We start from the raw sequence: 6,978 nt of genomic DNA, 5'->3' as shown, positions 1-6,978 counted from the left end.
ACCCCCCCCCCCTCTAGTCGATAACTACTACTTTCACCCCTAGCCTTCTATTAGCGCGCTGGCGGCTCCCAGTTCTGGCAGTAGGTTGTCCAACTTCTCCCAGTCCTTCGCATTTGGACCTCGATCTCGGTTGGATCTAGGGTTGCTACTTTGTTCTGGTTTGACCGGGGGGCCGGCGACACCCCCTTCGCGGCGCGCTTCCCTGACCTCTTCTCCATCGCCGTCGACCCCCTGATCTCGGTTGAGAGGGCCCTTATTGACTTAGGGCGCCTCGCTTTCCGTAGGCCATTTGGGCCTCCGGATTCCGCCGCTTGTGGCAGCGGATTCGCGGACGGACCCCGTCCGGGGTCGAGGTCCGCAAGCGCAATGGCCCTGGTTCTGGCCTATGCCCTCTTTGCGGTGTCCCCGAAGACTCGAATCACATCTTCTTCTTGTGTGTGTCCGCTCAATTTATTTGGAGCTGCTTTAGGGAGGTGGTGGCTGGGAATTGGTGTCACACTAACTCCCCGACCTATTTGCCGAACTCCAGAACTCCCCCTTGCCCTCTCGCCACATTAGGTGGCTTGAGATTGGGGCGATCGTGTGGACTCTCTGGACGATCCGCAACAAGCTTGTGATACAGCGCACTCCTGTTTGACGGGCTACCCATGCTCTTTTCAAACTGTCTGGCTACTTGCAGCTTTGGCGGCCGCTTAGCCGCCCTCAGGACCGGGACGCCATCTCCGCCTTCATCGCCGACCTTCGCTCGATGGCCGTCCGTCTGTCGCCGCCGCCCCTCTGCCACCCCCGGAGCCAGACTAGACGCCTCACGTGCGCTCCGGCGCCCCTTTTTTCTGTTTATTTGGGCTTGTTGAGCTGTGCCCTTAGCAGAACCCTCTGTACTTCCTCTTGTGTGACTTGGGTGTGTGTGTGTGTGAACTTGTCCATATATATGCGCTCTGTGGCGGTTTGCTTTGTTTATAAAGCAGGGCGAAAGCCTTTTCCGGTTAAACAATTATACTAGCTTGTGTGACAAAAGAGTGGATGATTGGAATGATAATAATAAAGAGCTTATAAGTAAAGAACATAAAGTAAAGCGACTGAAAGTAAATGGTTGGTTGTCTGCAATGGAGTGCAATGGCGAGCTCAGGTGCGGAGAAACTTTGGATCATGATGTACATCAAGTGTGCCAGTGCAACGGTAATACCAGTTACCTTCGGATGATGGCCATTTTGCTCTTTTCCTTTTGCCCCGGATTTCCATTTGCATTCTTGTTTATGATTCTACAGAGGAATCGATCTGTGCCAGGCAGCGAGGAACGCATCCTTAAGGAAAAGAAGTGTGGAAATTCTTGATCTATGCCGCCCTACTACTACGCCTCCCAGCACCTCAGTCCGGCCATCAGGCATCGCCGCAGCCGGCCGTGTCGTCCTTCACCTCCAAGAGAAAAAGTTTGCTGAGTATGGTCGCTTCCAAGCACTCCAAAAATGTTGTTGAACACGTCGGACTTGGATCCCGTTGCCGTGAAGATTGTCCAAGCCTACCATGCGGGCATATTGAATCACTTGGCACAGATGGAGGGTGCCAATTGCCAAAGAACGAGGTCTTTGCCATGAACAATCGGATTGGGAGCCGAAAGATAAGGGTCTTTGGCACGGACATTTCACGATGGGAGTCCGCCGCGACCAGGCGTTCATTACTGATGAGCTGGAGATGATGCAGGGTTTCCTCATGACTGCACACGAGGAGCGAGACGACAACATGGTGGTCAAGATCTGGGTGAAGCAAGTCCGCGACGTTGCCTATAACGTTGAGGACTGCCTCCAGGATTTCGCCGTTCCTCCCTCTCACGCTGCTGGACCGGCGGCGCGTTGCCAAGGAGATGAAGGAGCTTCGAGCCAAAGTCGAAGATGTCAGCCAGAGGAACCTGCGCTACAATCTCATCAATAGCACGGGCTTTGGATCTGCCGCATCCGGCTCTGCTCGCCTTGCTAGTCGCTCACCTGAATCGCTGCTTGGCCCGCGCTCAGCGGCACATCACCTCCTCTGCTCCTGTAGCCGCCTGCAGTCTCAGTCTCAATTTTATCGCGATTTTGGGGTTACTGGCCCAAGCGCGGGGTTGCTGACCAGGCCTTTAGGTTAATTTTAGGTTGCTTTCTTTAAACAAGTTTGGATCTCATTTGGAGAACAGTTATATGTTATCCTCTTAGTGCTCGATGAAAATATGTTGTAAAGTTTGGATCTCATTTGGAGAACAGTTATATGTTATCCTCTTAGTGCTCGATGAAAATATGTTGTAAAGTTTGGATCTCATTTGGAGAACAGTTATATGTTATCCTCTTAGTGCTCGATGAAAATATGTTGTAAACTGACGTGTTTCCAACTGAAACCAATGAGTGCCAATACAAGATGTATAGTAACCCCTTGTGAACTCGATTCGTATTGGGTAGTGAATCGTCGTGAACCAAGGAATTGCAGGTAACTATGCCTGTTCTTTATCCAGTTATTATATTAATTGGATTTGTGGTCATGTACATCACTTGATGCCCGGGGATGCGTTTTCTTTCATTATCCATAAATTTCTTATAAGTGAACACCGTGAAGAAACATGTGTATGTACTACCTCCGTTCCTAAATATAAGTCTTTGTAAAGATTTCACTATGGACCACATACGGATGTATATAGAATTATAGATGCATTTAGAAACGGAGGGAGTATGTGATATTGGAGCATGCCTGGGGACTGATTCCTTCAATACAAATCATGTTCCTGCAGGTGAAATAAGCAAAGTAATCACCAAGTTCCCTATGATCTATCTGACCAAATTAATTAAGTATCTATAGTTCATATTCTTTTATGAGATTGTTTTAAAATGCACTAATGAACGTTGGAGCAACATTGATTACTCGATTCTTATTTGATCCATCGACACGCACAATTGCAGGTACAACAATGCTTGGCATTCAGGACGCAACGAAGCAGGAAAAATCAAAGGTGGATCTTGTCCAGCTGATAAACAAGAAGGGCACCGACCTAAGGGTGATCATAGTGGGCGGAAAAGGTGCTGATCTTGGGCAGATACCGATCATATGGGCAGCTTACGAGGATCCAGAGATCAAAAACAATTTTCCGTGCCGAGCATGGGTGAGGTTGATGCATCCTTTCAGTCCAGAAGACTTCGTTCAAAGTTTAGTGGAGCAGTTTCACACATCAGTAGGGGTTGACATTCTGCTGGAAACGAAAAAGATGGGGCAAGAGTTAGCTGAGGAATTCAATGGATATGTCAATGCCAAGAAGTTCCTGATTGTGCTTAATGACTTATCAACCATTGAAGAGTGGAATCGGATTAAGAGGTGCTTCCCAAACAATAAGAAAGGGAGCCTGATAATAGTGTCCACAAGGCAAGTTGAAGTTGCAAGCTTATGTGCAGGACAAGAAAGCATAGTATCTGAGCTCAAGCAATCGTCTATTGATCAGAATATTTATGCTTTCTATGAGAAGGTAACTTCAAAGTTCTACCGCTTGTGCTCTTCTAGTTCAGCCTTTGATTTAATTATAACTGCATTTGCATTTAAGTCATACTATTACTTATTAGTTTCTCTCTATTTGGAGATATATACATTAACTGTATCTTCATTGTCCAAGTTCAAAACTTAGACCACCAATAAGTCCAATAATACATACTCCACTGGATTCGTATTCAAAGCATTTTCTTGTGATGATGTTTTTAAAATTATTAACAAAAAAATTACAGTCAAAGATTGAATGTAGACAGTCAATGACCACATGTGTGAGAAATTAGTTAGGGTTTGCTTATCTGGCTGTTGATGATCTGTTTTCGTTATCAATAGCTAGCTATATACACATTGCCCCCCAGCAATATGCTGGTTAATAAAGGACAAGGGTACTAAGCATGTCGATTATTGTAGCACAATAGAAAACCATCTCAGTAGGGGTGGCGCATGTAGCAAAAGACTGAACATAAACAGTCAAAATATGTCATATATTTCTGAAAGTAAGAGATCAGTTAACAACAACCACATGAATGAGAGCGATTCATTAGAGTTTACCTTACTTGGCTACCGATGATCTTATGTTTTTGTTATCAGTAGCTAGCTATATACACCTTAGTTCCTAGCAATATGCTAAGGAATGGAGGCAAGGGAAGTAAACATGTTGATTATTGTAGCACACTAGCAAAACTATCCTAATTGGGGTGGCGACTGCAGCAAAATACCAAAGTGCAGTAGTTAAATTTTTGAAACTGCTTAACATATCTCGCTTGTGCCCAGGGTTCTCAAGATGGAACAGATTTAACGATGGTTGCCGGGCCTAGCTCAAAAAGTGCAGTCACCAATGGTACAGACCAATCTCAGGGTGCTGATTGGAATCATGCTTACTGTGGGGAATGGGTGGTCTTGGGAAAACCACACTGGTCGGAGATGTCTATCAGCAGATCAATTGCAAGTTTGATAAGCATGCTTGTGTCACAATCATGCGACCTTTCATTCTTGAGGAGCTCTTTGGGAGCTTATTTATGCAACTAGATGCAGAATCTTCTGAAAAGAAGGATGTGGTGGGTTTGTTGGGCAGTGCAAAGAAAGCATCACCACCGATGTCTCTTGCAGAGTTGGTTAATGAGTTGGCCAAGCTTATAGAAAAAAAGAGGTCCTTGATTGTTCTTGATGATGTGTCATCTACTGCAGAATGGGACCTGATAGTGCGAAAATTCCCTAAAATGACAAACGGAAGCCGGATCATAGTCACTACAAGGGAAGAGAATATTGCTAACCTTTGTTCAGTGAAAAAGGAAAACATATATAAGCTTGAAGCTCTGAAAGACAGTGATGCACGTGTCCTCTTCACGAAAAAGGTGTGTGGATAATATAAGTTGTTCCATTATTTTTGAATTGAAATTGAATTATAGTTAAGCACATTGCTGCCTGCCATATCCATTGAAAATGATACTATTACATTTCAGAGGAGGTGATTGACCAGGCTATAAAGCATGCCGCATGTGTTAATAACCACCGTTGCACAACAGTTTTTGGGTGCGCCATTGTTTCCGATGAGACCGAAGCAACGTATGTGTGGCTGCTCCAGACTTTTATGAGGGCAAACTGTCAGCAGAAGCCAAAGTCAATTATCACAGACGGTGACGCTGCAATGCTCCGAGCGATTCGGAGTGTCCTTTCAGATGTGCTCCATCGTATTTGCTCGTGGCATATCGAGAAAAATATGCAGAGGCACCTACATTACAAGTCACTAGATGAGTTTAGATCGCTCCTGTACTATGCCACCTCTGAAGAGAACTTTGAGGAGAGATGGACCGCCTTTGTCAATAAATGGAAGACGGATAAAGCTGAAGAGTGGCTGAGGAGGATGTATAGGAAGAGGAGACTGTGGGCAGCATCATATCTTTCGGATGGCTTTTTTCTTGGTATGCGTAGTAACCAGAGGAGCGAAAGCCTCAACTCCTCCCTTCACCTTCACCTTGACTATGGTATGACCATAGTTGATTTGGTAGTGCATTATGAGAACTGCATAGTTCGCCTCCATGAGAACGAGGCGAATGATGACTGTGAGGCCAATCAGAAAGTACCACCGGCGGTTACTGAATATAAGGACATTGAGGAGCATGCTGCCAAAGTATTCACTCCTGCTAATTTCTACATTCTGCAAAATGATTTGAAGAAGATGGGAGAACTGGAGATATTTGAGACGCTGGTGGGAATTGAGCGCCAGACCTTCATCGTCACATGGCAGAATAACCACAAGTTCAGGTATAATGTTCTGTATGAACCAGGTAACTCAGAAGAAACCTTATCATGCACGTGTCGCAGGATGGTTCGGAAAGGGCTGCCTTGCAAACATATTCTCTTTGTTTTGCATCATCTTAAATTGTCTGAAATACCAAAGTGTTGTGTCCTCCATCGGTTGTCTAAAGATGCGAGAGATGGGTTGCCAGCGCAACGCAAGAGTGATCTTTTTGGTTGGGGTTGGTCTGGGCCTGAGGAGAGAGAACGGTACAGTCAAGTGAGCATAAAATCAGCAGAAGCTGCTCATGTTGCAGCAAATGACCCCTTCTTGTTTGATGAATTGATGAAGTGCCTAGACGGTATAATAGCAAGGAAGAAGATCCCGGAAGAGGAACTCATAGGACGCAGAAGGTGTGCTCTAATTGCAAAGCAGGCAATTCAAGCGGAAGAAGGTGCAGCAGGTATACGTGATCCTGAGAAAGTTTCAACGAAGGGTGCACCTAAGAAAGGCCGGTCAAAGGGTGGCCCTGACGTTACGAAAAATGGTAGACCTAAAGATTTTAGAGAGAAGAAAAGTGGTCCGTTATGCAGTCTTTGCAAATTTGCAGGTCATAACAAGGCGACATGTAGTCAAAACGAGAAGTAAGTTTTACATTTTTATTTCAGTTATGTTGTATGTTCGATTTTACCGACTATATTTTCTCACAAGCGTTCTTTATATTTCTTTCAGGTACCGGGCGTAGAGAAGTGGCTTCAATCATGGGAAGAAGAAAACTGGTTGCACGAGTCATGTTGGAAGTTGCTATTTATTTATGTAAACATGTGTCCGGCGCCAGAAAACTTAATAAGTGTTTTGTTTATGTTTCTCAAAATAATTATGTGAACATCTATCGTATGTGCTAAATTATGATTGTCAACATATTTATGTGGACATCTATCCTATGTAGTGAATTAATTGCCATGATTTCTGTAATGTTTCGTGTACATGCTGCATTCTGATTTTTTGTTTGTTCACTGTACTGTAAATGTGTTGTTTAAAGGAAAAGTGTGAAAAAAAAAAGCCCGACCAGCAAGCTGGACCCGCCAGTAGGTATATTTTTTCACACAAATCAAGCACAACAGTGCGACTCGGTCGGTCAAATCGACCACTACGGCCCAGCAGCGAGGTCCAACGGGGCAGGATGGATATGTAACAGAGGAGTTCGACTGCTATGCCGCGCCTGGCTATTTAAACAGGTC

General features: G+C 44.9%; 1 pseudogene; it reads left to right on the top strand.

Annotated features, from left to right (window-relative positions):
* Window positions 1-1,647: 1,647 nt before the first annotated feature.
* Window positions 1,648-6,978, top strand: part of LOC119308963 — a 14,089-nt pseudogene continuing 8,758 nt past the window's right edge.

This window comes from Triticum dicoccoides, chromosome 5B, assembly GCF_002162155.2.
Source record: "Triticum dicoccoides isolate Atlit2015 ecotype Zavitan chromosome 5B, WEW_v2.0, whole genome shotgun sequence".
Taxonomy (NCBI): Eukaryota; Viridiplantae; Streptophyta; class Magnoliopsida; order Poales; family Poaceae; genus Triticum; species Triticum dicoccoides.
The sequence above is the reverse complement of the archived record's forward strand: the minus strand, read 5'-3'. Positions and strand labels throughout refer to the sequence as shown.